At 42.3% G+C, this 19,950-nt stretch overlaps 1 long non-coding RNA gene across 2 annotated transcripts; it reads left to right on the forward strand.

Moving 5' to 3' along the window:
* The first annotated feature begins 785 nt into the window (after window positions 1–785).
* On the forward strand, window positions 786–19,196 carry LOC310826999. Of its 2 annotated transcripts, none has more exons than XR_014556117.1 (4): window positions 786–1,006; window positions 1,617–1,671; window positions 6,573–6,733; window positions 15,420–16,051. It is a non-coding gene; the product is annotated as an uncharacterized lncRNA (long non-coding RNA). The 2 variants fall into 2 exon arrangements; XR_014556118.1 differs by lacking the exon at window positions 15,420–16,051 and adding an exon at window positions 19,062–19,196 and having other exon boundaries at window positions 787–1,006.
* Window positions 19,197–19,950: the final 754 nt, after the last annotated feature.

The following is a 19,950-nucleotide window of genomic DNA, read 5'->3' on the forward strand; positions in this document are numbered from 1 at the left end:
AACTCCGGCTCCCTCGGCCTATAGAGCGAGATGAGCGCGCAACCCCAGGGTCGTCCGCAACTGGACCTAACGGTCAGGAGTATCTTTACCTTTACCTTTATGTAACAAGAACAACAACAACAACTTTATTATTTATACCCCTCTAGTAACAGGTTACGTTCTACAACTGAAATGCCACTTTATAAACAACAAAACATTAAACATTAAAAAACCCCTTCCCTATACAGGGCTGCCTTCTTCTCCTTGTCTCCGGGGTCGCATAACTCCATACACTCCAACATTTCTCCAATGATAATAGGAATTTCCTAAGGAAAAGCAAGACATTCCAGGATCAAATCGGAAACTGGGACAGCTTCTGAAAATCCGGGACTCTCCCTGGAAATTAGGGACACTTGGGGAGTCTGCCATTACTATGCTTGCCTACCAACATTCTTAAAAAAAAACCCCAAAACAAAAACAAACCAGGAACACCATTTAGATTAAGGTTCTGAATGGAGCACGGAAGCTCTTTCCACACACTTTAATATGTTCAGATATGTATCTTTTCAGCTATGGGAAAATATTCCTGCAGGCACTTGGTTCACCAAATTCCATCCACAGAGAACTGAGTTGCTGGCTGCTGCTCTGTTTGATACTCAAATAAAAGTTGGCCAGATTCACACTCCCTTAAAGAAGCTGAACTATAAGCGAGTACCTGCTTGTCATTCATGATGTCACAAACAATGAAGGATCTGGCGCAGGCCCAGGAATCCTCAGGCAGATTCCGAGGCCCAAGAACGGCAGTAAAGAGACGATAAAGAAACACTGGTACACTATTTCCAGAGATAGTTGCTGTCCATGTTTCAGGACCACGGACCTCTTTGAGCTGTCCTTTTGCTTCAGCACCAGGACCCTTCAGACAGGAGATCCTATCTGCTAGTGCTTCAGCGCACGAGAGTGGCTCAGAAGATCAGGCTGCCGATGTGCTTGCATATTAGCAATTTCCTCGCTCGGAAGGCTAGCTTAGGTAGCCTTATCACTCTGCACCTTGTTGGGGGGATTTTATATAAAAATAAGAACCGGGCTGTGGAGATGCAGGAAATTAATTCATCACAGAGTCCAGTTTTATTTCCCATCATGTATGCTGACAGCAGATGCTTTGTGGAATAATTTCCTTGTGATGCCCTGCCATCCATCCCATTAGCCCATATACATAATTCATACACATTAGCCTAACCTCACTCGGTTTAATTTATTCTGGCTCTTTTTCAGTCTGGGGTAAAATCTTCCATGACGATAGGAGCTTTCTCCCATAGGTGTATCCTCAGTTTAAGCTGCTGCTAAGCCAGGTAAGGGAGGGGGCCACCTCAGTGGAAATGGAGCAAACCGGAGAGAGAGAAAAATGAGATGTTGGGTGAGGTTAAGATTTCCCAGATCTTTGAATGCAAAGAAAATGATTCCTCCCATGTTCTTTTCACTGGCCATTTTCTAAGATTTAGCAAGGCGCACAATGTCACAATAAACCAATGGCAATATATGAAGTCCAAAGGTAACAAGTCTCACAATTTTCTGCACAAAACTGTGTGTGCTTTTCACATTCAGTTTTGCATGTAAAGGCAAATCTCTTTAATTTGCAGCTCCTGAAATCATCCGTTGTGAACTGAAACAAAGGGGCCCTCTGAAACTTAAAAGGTAAAGGTACCCCTGACGGTTAGGCCCAGTCGCGGACGATTCTGAGGTTGTGCGCTCATCTCGCTCTATAGGCCGAGGGAGCCGACATTTGTCCCCAGACAGCTTCTGGGTCATGTGGCCAGCATGACTAAGCCACTTCTGGTGAACCAGAGCAGTGCACGGAAACACTGTTTATTTTCCTGCCGGAGCGGTACCTACCGTATTTTTCGCTCTATAACACACATCAGACCATAACACACACATAGTTTTTAGAGGAGGAAAACCAGAAAAAAATATTCTAAATGAAATAGTAGATATATGATTTTTGTGGTTCATGCTGTGGCCACAGACATGTGATCTGACACTGAGTTTGGAATAGCCCAATGCAAAAATCCTGAGGATCCATGTGGATCCATGCTTTGTAACCACGGAGGAGGGAAGGAAGGGGAACCATGGATCCTCTGCTCACGACTGCAGCAGATCCCCCCCCCCGCCACCTGCAGGCATTCGCTCCATAACACGCACAGACATTTCCCCTTACTTTCTAGGAGGAAAAAAGTGAGTGTTATGGTGCAAAAAATACGGTATTTATCTACTTGCACTTTGACATGCTTTTGAACTGCTAGGTGGGCAGGAGCTGGGACTGAACAATGGGAGCTCACCCTGTCGCAGGGATTCAAACCTCCAACCTTCTGATCGGCAAGCCCTAGGCTCAGTGGTTTAGACCACAGCGCCATCTGTGTTCCTTCTTCTGAAACTTACTCTTCTCCAAATTTGGCAATGGAGTTTTTAATGGAAAAATGTACACAACAATGCATGTATTGGGGCACATGTGCATAAATGCTCGTGCTAGTGAAAACAAAACAGAAAAATGCATTATACTAGGGGAAATTGCTTGCAGAAATATGTACATTAGGCAAAATGGCATACCAGAACGATGGCATTTGGAGAAAAATGTACTTAAATGTTGTTGAATCTCCAGGAGGATTTTTTTTTTTAAAGTGCAAACTGATGAAGAAATGTGAAGAACTGAATACTGGAAAAAATGAGAAACTGTGAGAAACTGAATCAGACAGATTCACCTATCCCTAGTCCTGAGCTCACCTTCTTTGGGGAGGCAAACATGGCCAACTCACATTTTTGAGCACAATAGCATATCCTGTCACGCTTTCCCCAAACACAGCTGGTTTTTCATTCCATTTCTGGACAAAGAAGAAGCACTCTCCCTGTGCTGTGGTCCTTTGGGTGAGAAAGGGGGATGGTGTAGGGGGAAGAAAGCTTCCTATATTCTTGTACTGTAATAAATGCTAGAGCACCAGAGAAAAAGAGAGTTATTTCGTATCTACCTATATGGGAAAGTGTAATCCATGCTTCAGAGGCTGGCACTAGTTTCTAGACAAAGTTTGTGCCTAAAACTTAAGATGTCGTGACCTTTCAATGTTGTTACGATTAGGAATTTTTGTGCTGCTGAGTTCCACCCTAAGTATTTATTTGCTGCTGCAGCAAGCCATAAAATAAAAATCCAGCACCTGAAACAAGTCTACATCATTTCAGGCAAAGACTGTACATTAAAATTATTGGAGATAGCTGTATTTACAGCTCCCTCCTTAACTATGGACCCTAAAATATATCTGAGCCTTGCCAACCTAAATTTGGAAGCCTCAGCACTTGTGGCTATAACATTCATCTGCAGCCCAAAAGTGCAGGAACATTTTCTCACTGCATATGTTAAGTTTGCATTGCCTTAATTGCATTCCATTCTGCCTTTTGAATTCTCAGAAATTAATTTCTAGCTGTTCTTGCCACTTCTGCCCTTTCAATAGATTTTTCACATCACCAGCACTTTTGATATGCATACTTAAGGCCAAGCTGTAATTGTGGAACTGCAATTAATGTGCATTTTTTGTTATGTAAATGGCAGGTGCCCCAGCCAGAGCACCATGGGGGGGGGGGAGTGGGAAGGAATGTTTAACTCTTTCATTTCCTGCCATTGTGTGTGTGTGCTCTTTCCCTTCCCTTCTCTTTCCTGTGAATTTAAACCATCTCCCAGTAAGGTAAAGGTAAAGGGACCCCTGACCATTCGGTCCGGTCGTGGTCGTCTCTGGGGTTGCAGCGCTCATCTTGCATTATTAGCCGAGGGAGCCGGCGTACAACTTCTGGGTCATGTGGCCAGCATGTCTAAGCCACTTCTGGCGAACCAGAGCAGTGCACGGAAACACCATTTACCTTCCCGCCGGAGCAGTACCTATTTATCTACTTGCACTTTGACGTGCTTTCAAACTGCTAGGTTGGCAGGAGCTGGGACAGAGCAACGGGAGCTCACCCCATCATGGGGATTCGAACCACCGACCTTCTGATCGGCAAGCCCTAGGCTCTGTGGTCTAACCCACAGCACCACCCGTGTCCCTTCGCCCTTAGTGATTTCCCACACCAACACACACAGAGAGAGTTACTGGTTTAGTTTCAGCTCTAACAGTGCAATTGTAGGATCCTTCCTGACTCACTTTTTGTGTGGGGAATATTCTGCAACACCTTAGTGATTCTATAATTGTGTGTTAGTGATAGTTTTATTCTGGGCTGTCCACATATCATTGTTCTTCATTTGTTGTTCTGTAGTGCTTCCCCAATGCAGTGGCATAGCAGGATGGGGGCACAGGGGCAGTTGCCCCGGGTGCAAAATTCGTTAGGGGCATAAAATTTTGACACCCAGTGAATACAGCTGTGTGCTTCCATTGCTGGGCTCTGTTGAAAACGGCTTCTACATGCGAACCAGGAAGTGACCTCTCCAGACAACGGAACAACTCTTCTTTTCTTATCTCTGCAGCTGCATCCCCTTAGGCAATTGAATGTCCATGTGCATCTGTTTCGCTTCCTCCCACTCCACCTTCCACACGGCCCTGGGTGCTGCAAACGCATGCTAGGCCACTGTCCCAATATTACCAGATCTGGAGGGGCACTCTTGCACTATAGTACAACGAAAGCAGGACAACGTCCCCTCCAACACCCAGAACTTTTGGGGTATTGTATAAAAAGTACAGAGCCTAGGACTTGCTGATCGGAAGGTTGGCGGTTCGAATCCCCGCAACAGGGTGAGCTCCTGTTGCTCGGTCCCTGCTCCTGCCAACCTAGCAGTTTGAAAGCACATCAAAGTGCAAGTAGATAAATAGGTACAACTCCGGTGGGAAGGTAAATGGCGTTTCCATGCGCTGCTCTGGTTCGCCAGAAGTGGCTTAGTCATGCTGGCCACGTGACCTGGAAGCTGTACGTCGGCTCCCTAGGCCAATAAAGCAAGATGAGCGCCACAACCCCAGAGTCGGTCACGACTGTACCTAATGGTCAGGGGCCCCTTTACCTTTACCTCATAAAAAGTACAGGATTTCTGCAGGAAGTTACTGCTCTGCAAAGGGCTTTTTAGAGTTAGCTTTTGCAAACTTGAAAATCCAGGCTTTTCATTCTTTAAACATGAGAGGAGAAAACTGCAATCTGATGTCCAGTTTAAGTAACGCTTTGTGTTGCTGGTGATTCCTGTGTCTTCTACCAAAGGGAGTAATTTGTGTTATAGCGGCTACTTCTCAATAAGTTGTGCTGACATTTCAGTAAATAAGCCAGTGTCCTTGGTACATAACACAATTGAACAAAATAAATGTAAATCCTGCTCTGCCTCTGGAAGAGGATTATGCTTTTGTTTGGCTCCAGAGGCTACCACATATACTGGATCTTATTTATCTTGAGCAAAACAATCTCCCGGTTTGATAAATTTGTCCAGCCACTGGACATGCCTCCCAAATCTTTTCAGTGTGAAATGTGGATATTTCCCTCACTTCATCGGGATCCAATTTCCTTCTGGACTGCTGCCTAGAATATCAAGGCCCATTTTTTTTCATTGACGATTTCTGAATCCCTGAACTACTTTCAAATGCAGCTTTTACCTTGTAAGGCAAACTTACACTGCAAACCTAAAAGGGCTCCTTTCACCTTCCCCAGAGCAGTGTGTGGCTGTCTCTCTAGGGATTTCCGGCAAAGAATTCTACAATTGCCCGAGTCCTACGGGGGAAGTTGTGGCATAGCGGTTAAATTGGAAGAAAAGTGAGGTAAATGTGTCCAAAAAACAATCTATATGTAGGCATCCCAGACACCATTTTGCTGCCTTTTGATTGGATACTTGCTGCCCTGTGATCAGTCATTGCCTCTCCTGGAACACACCACAAAATAGGGTGGTCCAAATATTGCTTTTGTCCCCATCTGCCCTCATGATAGTTGATTACTTGCTTGCTTCAGCCTCCATTGGAATTCCATTTGACTATCCATGTAAGCGAGGAGCAGCTTACCTGCCTCTGTCTAGATAGCTCTAGTTATCTCTCGCTTGGACTACTGCAATGCGCTCTATGTGGGGCTACCTTTGAAGGTGACCCAAAAACTACAACTAATCCAGAATGTGGCAGCTAGACTGGTGACTGGGAGCGGCTGTCAAGACCACATAACACCAGTCTTGAAAGACCTACACTGGCTCCCAGTACGTTTCTGAGCACAGTTCAAAGTGTTAGTGCTGACCTTTAAAGCCCTAAACGGCCTCGGCCCACTATACCTGAAGGAGCATCTCCACCCCCATCATTCTGCCCGGACACTGAGGTCCAGCGCTGATGGCCTTCTGGCGGTTCCCTCACTGCGAGAAGCCAAGTTACAGGGAAGCAGGCAGAGGGCCTTCTCGGTAGTGGCACCTGCCCTGTGGAATGCCCTCCAACCAGATGTCAAAGAGAACAACATCTACCAGACAGCTGAAGGCAGCCCTGTTTAGGGAAGCTTTTAATGTTGAACAGACCACTGTATTTTAATACTTTGTTGGAAGCCACCCAGAGTGGCTGGGGAAACCCAGCCAGATGGGTGGGGTATAAATAAATTATTATTAATATTATTATATCTAGATGTTGCTGCTCTCCAGGTTCCATTTGCTCCAGCCAACATAGTCAATGGTCAGACATGGTGAGAGTTGTAGTCCAGCAATTTCTGGTAGATGACTGTTTAGCCACCCCAAAGGATGCTGCCCTGTTTGCAAGTGGGAAACTTAGAAAATGTTCCATATAAGGTCAGTTAGAAGCTGTAGCTAATTGTATTTTTATTTTTATTTTATTTTTTTGAATACATTTTTATTAAAGTTATACACAAAACAGACATATAATAAAATAAAATAAAAATAAAAATACAATATATATATATACACACAGAAAAGATTACAAAAAAGGGGTCACTACAACAGAGATATACAAGCCAACTTTTTCCTTTTTCCAACTATACAAAGAAAATAGTTTAGCTACATCATGAAGAAAAAAAAAAACCACCCTGAACTCCCTTCCACCCTTTTGGTAAGTATCGAATATCTACTTCCATTACGTATTTGATTTTTAATCTATAATCCTAAATTCACTCGCTGGTAGTATTGTTCTAACCCTGCCAGTTCACATTAGACATTTATTCCAATATAGTTCCAATATTTACTCCAATTTTTCAGAAATTTCTGTTCATCTTGATCTCTTATCTTACCTGTTAATTTATCAAGCTCAGCATAATTTACCATTTTAATCTGCCAGTCATTTATGCTGGGGATGGTTTCCACTTTCCAGTATTGTGCCAACATAATTCTCGCTGCTGTGGTGGCATAGAGGAATATCGTCTTGTCTTCCTTTTTGATTTCTTTGCCCGTCATTCCCAGCAAAAAGGCTTCAGGTCTTTTGGGAAAAGTGTACTTAAGTATTTTTTTAAGCTCATTATAAATTGATTCCCAAAAGCCTTTCACCTTTTTACATGTCCACCATAAATGATATAGGTCACCCTCCACCTCACCACACTTCCAGCATTTCTTATCCTTTAATCTATACATTTTGGCCAATTTCACAGGGGTGTGGTACCACCTATATAACATCTTCCAAACATTTTCTCTCAGTGCCATACATGCTGTAAACTTTATGTTACAATTCCACACTTCCGACCACCTTTCGAAATCGGTTATAGCCAAAGTCAATTGCCCATTTAATCATTGCCTCCTTCACCTCCTCGTCCTTTGTATACCACTCTAATAGTATATCATAGATTCTGGATAGGGTTTTGTTTTTGCCTTCTACTACTTCTATGTTAAATTTTGATTTTTTATCATCAAAACCCAACTTCTTCTTATCCTCTTTTAACAAATCATTCACCTGGTGGTATTGCAACCAACCAGTGAATAAGCTTTTTATCTCTTCATAAGGTCTGAGTTTGGGCCCTTGGTCTGTTTTTCTTAACATTTCTTCATAGGTGGCGTTTTTCTCCTCCATGTTTGTTTTCTTGACCGTTAAAAGCTCTATTGGTGAAATCCACCAGGGAGTCTTTCTTTCAAGGAGGTTTTTATTCCTTTCCCATGCTTGGTATATCGGTCCCCTAAAAATATGGTTTAAAAAGCTCTTGTGGACCTTCACTTTCCCATACCAAAGGTACGAATGCCATCCGTACCAATTATTAAAACCTTCCAGGTCCAATAGGTCTCTATTCTCCAGTTTTATCCAATCTTTTAACCAGAGTATGCAAGCCGCTTCATAGTATAGACTTAGGTCCGGGAGAGAAAAGCCCCCTCTTTCTTTTTTATCTATCAAAATTTTCATTTTTATCCGTGGCCTTTTCCCCTGCCAAATATATTTCGCCAAGGCTCTCTGCCACTCTTTACATTGTTTTAAGCCTTTAAGTATGGGGATAGTTTGAAATAGAAATAGCATTCTAGGCAGAATATTCATTTTAACAACAGCTATCCTCCCCAAAAAGGAGAGTTTCATCCTCCCCCAAATTTCCATGTCTTTCTTTATACTCCTCCAGGTGACATCATAATTATCCTTATATAAATTTATGTTCTTAGCTGTGACCCATATTCCAAGATATTTCGCTTTCTTAGCTACCGCAATTTCCGTCCTTCGTTCTAGATCTATCATTTCTTCCTTTGTTAGATTTTTGACCAACATTTTGGTTTTATTTTTATTTACCTTAAGTCCTGCCACGGCTCCAAATTCGTCAATTTTTTGTAAAGCTTCTTTTACGCTATTTTTTGGGTCTTCTAAGGTTAATACGATGTCATCTGCAAAGGCCTTGATTTTATATTCCCTCTTTCCTACCTTGACTCCTTCAACTTCTGTTGCCCCCCTCAGTCTCTCGTTCAATATTTCTAATACTGTTATAAACAATAGAGGAGACAGGGGGCAGCCCTGTCTAGTTCCTTTATATATGCTAAAGTATTCTGTTGTGGTGTTATTTATTATCAATTTTGCCTTCTGTTCCTTATATATTGCTTCTATGCCTTTTCTAAATTTCTCTCCCATTCCCATCGTTTCCAGACTTTTCTTCAAGAAATCCCACGAGATATTATCAAACGCCTTTTCAGCGTCTATGAACACCAAGGCCACTTGTCTATCTATACTCATATCCAAATATTCAATAATATCTATCAAGTTCCTTACGTTTTCCCTTAATTGTCTCCCTGGGAGGAAGCCCGTTTGATCTTTATGTATTTTATTGTTCAGGACCTTTTTTAATCTTTCTGCCATTATATCTGCAAATAGCTTGTAATCATTATTTAATAATGAAATTGGCCTATAGTTTTTCACTTCCAAGGTATCTGCATCTTTTTTAGGGATCAAGGGGATATATGCTTCCTTCCAGGTATTCGGGATCCTTCCTTCCTTTAATATATTATTCATCACTTCTCCTAACACTGGGGATATTTGGTTACTTAGCGTTTTGTAATATTTGGCCGAAAGGCCATCTGGCCCTGGCACTTTCCCACTTTTCATCTTTTTAATGGCCTTCTTTATCTCTCCTTGAGTAATTGTCTGGTCTAATATCTCTTTTTCTTCTTTTGAAATTTGTTTTAGGTGATGTTCTTGCAAAAAGCAGTCTATTTCTTGTTTTGTTTCCTTACCTCTTTTATATAAATCCTTATAATGTTTTTGGAATATCTTTCTTATTTCTTTTGGTTCTTCCACAATCCTTTCTCCTTCCCTTATCTTACTAATCGTGTTTTGTTTTCTTCTTTCTCTTATTTGCCACGCCAAATATTTGCCTATCTTATTTGCAGATTCAAACGTCCTCTGATTCATCATTTTAATTTTCCATTCTACCTCTTGGTCAATTATTGTAGAAAATTTAGCTTGTAGTATCTTTATATTCTGCTTTGCGGTCTCCTCACTGGGGTTGATAGTTAACTTTCTTTCATTTTCCATAATCTGTGTTAGGATCTGTTCCTTCTTTGTCTCTTTTTCTTTTCTTACTTGACTATTTTTCTGTATTAGAAAGCCCCTCATAACTGCCTTTCCTGCGTCCCACACCGTCTCTATAGCAGTTTCCCCGTTTAAATTCCATTTAAAATAATCTTCTATTGTCTCTATTGCCTTATTCACAATCTTCTGGTCATTAAATAGAAATTCATTCATTCTCCATCTAGCTGTTTTGATATCCTTACCTTTTAACTCAATGGAAACCGCATTGTGATCAGATATAGTTCGTGGAAGAATTTCCGATTTAGTTAAATTCTGAGTCAGTTCCTTCGAAATCCAAATGCTATCTATTCTCCCCCAACTTTGATTTGGGTTTGAGAAAAAGGTATATTGTTTTATAGTGGGGTTTTTGAGTCTCCAAGCATGAATTAATCCCAGGTTATTTACCATATCAAAAAAGGATCGCGGTAATTTACCTTCCTTCTTCTCTTGTTTTTTTGTTGACTTATCTAGGCTTGGAGACACCACCCCATTAAAGTCTCCCATTAATATCATTTTTTGGTCCATCCATTCCATCAATTTGTCTCCTAATTCAGAATAGAAGGCGGATTTTTTATCATTTGGAGCATATATTCCCACAACAATTATTTTTTCTCCCTGAAACACCATCTGAACTATGACTACTCTCCCTTGATCATCTTTATACAATAGTTGTGGGTCATATTTTTCCTTTATATAAATTACCACCCCTCTTTTCTTCACCCTATCTGATGTCACAAAATCTAGTCCCAGTCTCTTATTGCTTAATAATCTCTTATGCTTATTTATTATATGCGTCTCTTGGAGACATATTAAATCACAGTTCTTTTTCAATAGTACATGTGTAACCTGGTTCCTTTTATTTTTATTGTTCAGCCCATTCACATTCCAGTTTAGTATTTTTAACGCCATCTGTTATATAATATTAATTAACTTATCAGGCCTATGCACAATCTACAGTTCTTTGTCTCCTTTCTCTAGTTCTTCTCTTTCTCCTATTGAACTCTCCTCTCTTTCTTCTTCTTCATTCCCCCCCCCTTTCTTCCCCCTGCTGGTTCTCCACCTCCTCCTCCCCCATCATTTTCCCCAGGTCCTTCTCGTATCTCCTTGCAAATTTTTGAAGTTCTGAGATGGTAGACAGTTTAAACTTTTTTTCCTTGAAATAAAATGAGATACCTTCCGGAAACTCCCATCTGTACAAGATCCCATTTTTCTTCAATTGATTTGTTAATTTTTTATATGGGTCCCTCCTTCGAAGAAATCTCGAAGGAATCTCTTTATAAATAATAATTGGGTTTTCTTCAATATATAACCTTTTAACGTAATTCTGTTTCAAAATTTCATTTCTTATCTCCAATGAATTAAACATGGCTATTACATCTCCTGGCAGTTTTTTCCCTCTGGCTTTGGCCAATTTTATTCTTATTCGGAATATGTTTACCAAGGAATGGTTTATCACTTCTTCTTTTCTATCTAACCATGTTGTCAGCTCTTTCACCACTTTAACTCAAATATTCTCATTTGAATCCTCTGATATTCCTCTAAATTTTAGATTAGATTGATTTTGTCGCATCTGCGTCATAGCCATGTTATCCAACAACTCTTCCTGTGTCACTCCTATCTCTTTAACTTCTAGTCTAATCCTGTCCATCTCTTTCTTGCTGTCTTTCGTATCCTTTTGCACCCTCTTCACTGAGTCCTCCAAAGCCTTGGTTCTTACCGAGAGATCTTTAACTTTTCCTATCAATTCCCCCACCACTCCCTCCAGTTTCTTATCTAAAGTATCTTGTACCTCTATCAATTTTCTCTCGATATACTGTTCATTATTTTTAAATTCCTTTCTTATTTCGGCCATCAAACTATCATAATCTCTAATTTCTCTTGCCTCCTTCCCCTCTTCTTGTTTTGAAGGCCTCCTTTCCCCTGGTGTTACCACACCCTTCTTAGAACCGTTCGGCATTTGTATATTTAAGATTGATTCCTCCTAATATACTGTAGGGATAAGGTATAGAGGTAACAAAGCTAACGTCTCTCAGATATTACAACAAGGGTCCAAAATTAACTAAATTGGTACACTGCAAGAATTAGCCCTTATTTGAGATCAAATAATGATAGCACAGTTTTAACTGTACCTAAATCAAGACACGTATTTAAATCCTCAAAGTCTTATGGTTAAATATAATAGACACCTGAACCACCAAAGGCACTTCCAAATTCAGGGGATTCCCAAATTCGTGGGCAGGGTCCTGCGAAGACGTATTCTTTAACTTTAAGTCCCGGGGTGTATGTCTCTTTAAATCCCGAAGAGAGTCGCAGCCATCTCTGAAGGTCGAAAAAACGTATCAGATTGGGATGACGAAGGCGGGTCCCCTTTAACTTGCTCAATATGACGATCTTTCACAGTCTCACAGTCCCTGTCTTTAAACACAGTCTCACAGTCTTTAAACACAGTCTCACAGAGTGCTGAGAGGGTGCCTATATTCCACACTCCGTTTAAGTCCCAACTCTCCCCAAACCTGAGATTTAAACCTGAGATTTAAAAGCAGAAATCCTCCACCGAAACCCGCGCTGGCTATAGCGCTCTCCGTCCCGATGAAACAGAAAAGTCTTTTCCCCCTCTCTCTAGTCCATTTAATAGTTTCGCTGTTACACTACTGTTACCTTGCCTCCGACTCTTTATACTTTGTGTCTGAGGTCTTTCCACCACACTCACTTGGCGGCTTGTTTCTTCTTCTTGTTTCCTCTCTCCCAGCGTCTCGCTATACTCTTTTTTCACCTTACCGCCAGGGGTGGACTCCTCCTCCTTTTCACCAATTATTTCTTCTCCGCTGGGTTCGGATCAAAACATTCCTTTAATCTTATCTAAGTGTTTTCCAATATTTCTTTTGTCCCCACTGCTTTTTCCACAGTGTTTTATAGCTACTTCCCAGCTTCTCCGCTGTTGTTGGAGGTCCGCCGCTTTCCCTCGGAGCTTGAGGCTTCACAGCATGGAGTCTGTTGCCTCCCCTTTATGCTGCAGCTCCAGCCTTGTTAAACGCCGGCAACACAGGCGAGCACAAGCAGCGTCGCAAGGTACTTTGTCCCGCAGGATTCCCTCCTGTGGTTTCAGGGTTCACGTAGCCTTCGCGACCCCTCTAAATCTCCATGCTGTTCGAGACTCCCCCGGAGGAGTTATCTCGCACTCCTTTTCTGCGGCCGCGGCGTCCCGGAAGTCCTCTATTTACCACTGTATTTTTAAGCTGTTCTGATTTCTCCTGCTACTTTAACTTGCTTTTGTTTTCCTTACTAAAAACATGAGTTAGAAACCTGGAGTTGAGCAATGAACTTTGCTGATAATGGTCTTGCTCACACAGGCAAGCCAAAGGGTCTTTAGCCCCCTCAATATTTGTTTGAAGGAGGCCCAGCCCCCTCAATTTTGAGGGGACCCATTGTGTACAATGCATGTTGCGTGTCACAGCTCCAGCACCCGGATCTGCCATGGCGCTTCACCTCCTCCAGAGGATACAACATCGCACATTCATTGCACGTGTGATGTCACACAGATGTGATGCACACCGGGCCCCCTCAACCTTGGGGGCAACCTGGCACCTCTGTGCTCACACATCCTTGTACCTTAAGTTGCCCGTTTATTTAAAAGGACGTTGGAAGGCCTGTCTCCCCTCAAGAATGTCACCGATCTAGATCCCACATGTACAGATTTGGAATAACTATAAATATAGTGGCAACTGCTGTTTATTAAAGAGAGAAACACCTCTCCGCCTGTTCTTCCCTGAAAGAAAGGTGTTGTGTGTCGAGGTCCCCAAGCCACCCCCTAAATAAATCACAATTCACACAGAATTTTTGTTTAAGGTTTTTGGCATAATTTTGGCCACAACTTCATTTAAATACATAAATGTGTGTGGTTGCTTAGGCATTGGTTATGACTATCTGTCCCAGCCTGCCTGGGGACAGAACTGACTTCCGGATTCCAGTGAAAGCCAGTAAAGGAAAACAATATTGGGGAGAGAATGGGGCTGGGCACCATACCGTCACCCCTCCCTGCATGCTCCCAGGGGCATGCACAACCCTAGCCCCTTGCCAGGGATACGGACAAAAGTATGGCAAACCCCTGGATTCCTTTAATGGAATCCCCTTGCAGCAGCAGCATTGGAGGGGCAGGCACAGCCAACCACATCCCCTCCACCAACCAAATTTTAACCAATGCCTAACCGCAACCTTACAAGTTGTGATGATTTGCTATGCAGTAGGCAAAAACCAAATGGTACCAGCCAATCTGCTAAATGGACAAAATTCCTACCAGGCCCCTGCCCAAAAGCAGACAACCCCATGACAGGCATAGCAATGTCAAACACAACAGCCCTAAATTAGGGAGGGTGGCTGGGCAATCCAATACACGCAGCAAAAGAGACTGAAAAAAGCTGTGTGCCAAGAATATATAACCTTCAGGCCAACCCTCTAAATGGTAACATCAAAATCTCCCCAGCAACCCAAATTGGCCCAATCTCAGTCATGGCCATCCAAATGGTCCCGCTCAGTAACCAAGAGGGGGTGTCCTGTTAGACCCCACCGCAACATGTGCTCTCCATGAAGGACAACATGCTTTTCAGACTACCTCCATGCTGATCAACAAAAGAGGTTTAAAGACTCTCTCAAAGCAAATCTAAAAAAAATGTAGTGTAAACACTGACAACAGGGAAACACTGGCCTGCGAGCACTCTAATTGGAGAACAGCCTTGACCAAAGGTGCAATGGATTTCAAAGACGCTCAAACTCAGGACTAAAGGGAGAAACATGCAAAGAGGAAAGCATGCTTGGCAAACCCTCACCGTGATCAACTCCCACCTGGAAACCTCTGTCCCCACTGTGGAAGGACGTGTGGATCCAGAATTGTCCTCCACAGTCACTTACAGACTCAGTGTTAAAACCATGATCATGGAAGACAATCTTACTTGGCTAAAGTGATCACCAAAGAAGAAGAAGAAGCAAACTGATCAAGTTAGAGCCCTATCTGCACACGTACCCTTCGCTGGATTGGGAAGAGCATTCATAAAAGTGCATGACGACTCTGATTTCTTAGCACTGGACAATTGGATTTAACACAAAGGGTTCCATACAGAGTTCCAAGAAATGGAACAAGAAGCAAATATTCAGCACTGCAGAGATAATTTGCCCCGACAGATTTGAAAGCACTGATTACATGTTTTCAGCGTGTGGGTTGGGGCTGCCTCTGAAAATCAAGCAGGAACTTCTTGGGGAAATGGCGCTGCGATCCAGCAGTAACCGGTGATTGCAAGCGCCTTCTATGGCTAGGTACAAATTCCACCTTTAATGTGTGTTGGAAGCAGTTTGCTATGGGTTTCCGGGAACTGTGACTCCGTGAGTGGTAAACTACGGTGAGGGAAAGAACGTGCTTTGAATGTGCTTTAAAGATATAGCATGTACACAGCCAGAGATGTCAACACAATCAATGTGCACATTTTTTTGTTCTGTAAATGGCAGCCACAGAGATGCCTAAGTAGCATCAGGACCATGGGAGATGATCTTCTCTTCCAGCAGCTGACCTAAACTGCTACTTCGCTTCAGGCGAAGCACTGGCAGCACCGATGAAGACTCTCCTTGTAATGTGTACAATTTTTTTATTGGAACCCTGGCAGGGAGAGAAAGAGTTAAGCTTGCCCTTCGCACCCTCATTATTCCAGTGGAACTCGGTCTTCTTATTTACTCAACAAAAATGTGCATATTAATGGCATTCATGCAATTAACTGTCATGTCTACTTTGACCCTCAGGTTAGCTTTTGATTGCTGAATATTCCAGTTCCAGTGACTGACTGCCCCTCCTCTTTGAAAGTATCTGTTGGCTCTTATTGTTTATTTATTGATTTTATTATTGATATTTGAAATGCTTTACTCTGGCAATACTTCATTGAAAAGTTGGATTTATTTCTAAAGATTAAAGAAGTAAGAGTGCTCAGCTGAACCAGGTAATTACAAATTCTGGCACCATGCTTAACCTCCATGACCTTTGTAAACCAAGCAAAAGTAGAAGCAGAATATGGCAGTTCTTCTCCCAGTATTTCTGCAGAGCTGAATATCACCCCGAAGAAGAATGAGCAGCTTTGAGCATTGTTTAAATAAGAAGCAGAGATTATTCAAATGAGGATACATATATTAACTTCATCAGTATTACATGAACCAAATATTATTTAAAAGTGATTCCAGAATTTGCAAAAGGGGGGATTAGACACAGAGCATTAGTACATGATTTGCGTCTTACATTTTAATGCTAGTTTCCCTTCCTTTTTCTTAACCAGATCTTTATGATGAGATGCTCACAATGCCTACTAGCAATTAAAAACATTGCGAGAAAGGCAAGGGAAATCGAGAACGCATATTTTATTGGATCACCTGGTCTTTCAAACACTTAAAGTGTGTCTTTGAACTACCTGATCCTAATAATGTTTAGATTGTCAACTGAGAAAAGGAAAAAAGGGGGAGATTTTCATGTTGTGCTAGCCAAGCAATCCTATATGCGTGTGTGTGTGTGTGTGTGTTTGTGTATGTGTGGCTGGGGACAGAAATAGGCTGCCAACTTGCTCGTACAATGGCCACCAAATCCTATTCTTACCCATACTAGGACAGGAGAGGGAGAACACAATGTTCATTGCAACAACAGTGAGACCCACACTTTAGTGTCTATAGAACCATTGCCAGTGCGTCGACAATCACAGATCACGTTGTTCCTGGAGGAAACCAATGGGCTGACGGCAATGAAAACATTCTACCAGGACAGTTGCCTCCCTTCTTCTACATTTGAGGGCCTGGGTACTGACTGGCTTATCTGTATGCTGCGATTAAAGGTAAAGGTAAAGGGACCCCTGACCATTAGGTCCAGTTGTGACCGACTCTGGGGTTGCGGCACTCATCTCGCTTTATTGGCCAAGGGAGCTGGTGTACAGGTCATGTGGCCAGCATGACTAAACCGCTTCTGGCAAACCAGAGCAGCGCACGGAAACGCCATTTACCTTCCCTCTGTTGTGGTACCTATTTATCTACTTGCACTTTGACATGCTTTCAAATTGCTAGGTTGGCAGGAGCAGGGACCAAGCAACGGGAGCTCACCCCGTTGCGGGGATTCATACTGCCGACCTTCTGATCGGCAAGCCCTAGGCTCTGTGGTTTAACCCACAGTGCCACCCACATCCCTATGCTGCTTTACAATACATTTATTTTATTTTATTTTTTAAAAAACCAAAATATTATGCACCTCGGAGTTGTTGCGCAACTGGATTTTCAACCTTAGGGCTATCCTGCACTGTTATGAATATTTTGCTGTCACCCAAGATTCGTTTGTCATGCTGGAAATAGCACTAGGATGCGTTCCAGGGATTATCTCTTCTCAAGCTAGAACAGTTCATTTTTCAGTCGCGTCACTTGAAAGAGTGGTGTCTTTATACCCTGGTTGAGTCACAGTATGCCTCTGAGCCCCAGCTGCCAGGATTCACAGGTGGGGCAGAGTGCTGTTGTACCCATGTACAGCTGTCAGGCTTCCCCAAGGCACCTGGCTGTGAGAACAGAATACTGGACTAGATGGGCCCTTGGCGTGAACCAGCAAGAATCTTCTTGTTTTCTTCGCTATGAGCTCTGTAATTTTATCCTTCCTTTCATGTTAGCCTGCAGAACTCCCTTGCAGCATCTATGTACCATATTTTTTGCTCTATAAGACTCACTTTTTCCCTCCTAAAAAGTAAGGGGAAATGTGTGTGCGTCTTATGGAGCGAATGCAGGTTGCACAGCTATCCCAGAAGCCAGAACAGCAAGAGGGATTGCTGCTTTCACTGCACAGCGATCCCTCTTGCCTGTTCTGGCTTCTGAGATTCAGAATATTTTTTTTCTTATTTTCCTCCTCCAAAAACTAGGTGCGTCTTGTGGTCTGGTGCGTCTTATAGAGCGAAAAATACGGTATTTAATTTATTAATTGCATTTCCTCTCTCTTATCGCTGTCCGATAACATATGTTCTCTGGGCAGCTCAAAGAGATGAATGCAAAAGCAATTTCCTAGAGCAGCAGTAATAAGCTCATTAATAATAATAATAATAATAATAATAATAATAATAATAATAATAATTATATATGATTAGGTGTTTCTCAGAGATGAGATGTGCCTGAAATTCTGCATGAATTCATGGGCTCCAATTCTTCACACGCTTACCTGGGAGTCAGTTCCATAGACTTCCTTGAGGCTTACCTCTGAGCAGGCATGCATAGAAATGTGCTGCCCCCACCAGTTTAACAGCATGCAGGATTGTGGTTCATATTTGTCTCCGTCTGGCTTTTTTAAGACAGTTATTAGTATGCAGCAGAAAAGATGCTGCTACTCTATCAGTAATACATTTTGACACCTGAGATGCCTGGGCTTTTTTTGGCCCACCTTGCTTTTGTGATTATAAGTTGTTTTAAACTGTTTTAAACATTGTGTTTAAATGTTGTAACCTGCACTGGGACCTTAGGGTGATGTACAGCCAAGAAATTAAAATAATGCTAATGCTACAGAACATTTAACTAGGCATTCAGAGTACTATAGGAACCTTAATGCATTTTCTTGACAGCTTGCTTGCCAAGTAGAAATTACATTCTCTTTTAATTTGTGAGGGGGTGGGAGCCATCTCCAGGCAATCTTACAACTGTTCCACGTTGGTGAACTGCATTTTCATAGAGTGATGGCCACAATGCTAGATTGTACATACAGTTTTCAGAATCAGTGTACAGACAGGATGCATTCTGGAAAAAAATATTTCTTAAGAGATTAGGCTCCCTTGTGGAGTGTCAAACTAGGACCTCTTTAAATCCCCACGGTCCATCTATGAAGCTAAAATGCCCTAAACAAACAAGTCCTGAAGCCCATACATTTTCAGACTATTTGATATTTCCAGATAAATTATTGACACTTGTCATTACATGTTTACATTTTCTAATAGGCAGCTGTTTGAGAGAGGAGCAGTAGAAACCAAATCCATTCTGTTTGTTTTGCTGAATTGCGAAATTTGCATGATTCAGGCAGGAATGTTTCACATGCACTTACCTTTTCCTGGACTCCAATTCACTTCTATCATGATTTCAGACACCTTTGATGTTACTTTACAGATGTTCAAGTGTTTGGTGTTATACATCTATGGAAGAGTGAAAAGTGAGGCGATGGAAACAGTACCTTAAGATAACATTACAAAAACATGGGAAGCAGGTCTTTAGACTACAGAATGAACCAAAGCAGCTTTAGGGTCTGATCATTCTCCTTTTTTGCCATCAACTGCCCCCTCTTACAGGGACGTGGGTGGTGCTGTGGGTTAAACTACTGAGCCTAGGACTTGCCAATCAGCGGTTCAAATCCCCGCGACGGGATGAGCTCCCGTTGCTCGGTCCCTGCTCCTGCCAACCTAGCAGTTCGAAAGCACGTCAAAGTGAAGTAGATAAATAGGCACCGCTCCGGCGGGAAGCTAAACGGCGTTTCCGTGCACTGCTCTGGTTCACCAGAAGCGGCTTAGTCATGCTGGCCACATGACCCGGAAGCTGTACGCTGGCTCCCTCGGCCAATAAAGCACCGCAACCCCAGAGTTGGTCACGACTGGACCTAATGGTCAGGGGTCCTTTTACCTTTACCTGCCCCCTCTTACAAACTTCATGTGGGATTGAATGAAATGAATAATGTTTACCATTGAATCAATGTTGAGTTTTTGGAGCTGTGAATCCACTAACTGAGTTCTCACCATCTTCCACATCCATCAAGTTTGTTACTATGGGAAAAGACTGATACTGATGAATTGGAAAAAGAAAAATGCATCTCCCTTCTATGATTGGATCGAAGACCTGTACAAACTTGCAACATACGAACAACTTGCATATAAATGCAGACTTGCCATGGACGAATTCAATGATATTTGGAATCCATTCTTACAAAAACTGCAATAGATGAAGATCCGGTGAAGTACAACAACAACTTTGTAAACTACACAGTTTTGGGTCCCCCCTCCTCTCT

The sequence above is a fragment of the Podarcis gaigeae genome (assembly GCF_964106915.1).
Source record: "Podarcis gaigeae genome assembly, chromosome: 11".
Lineage (NCBI taxonomy): Eukaryota > Metazoa > Chordata > Lepidosauria > Squamata > Lacertidae > Podarcis > Podarcis gaigeae.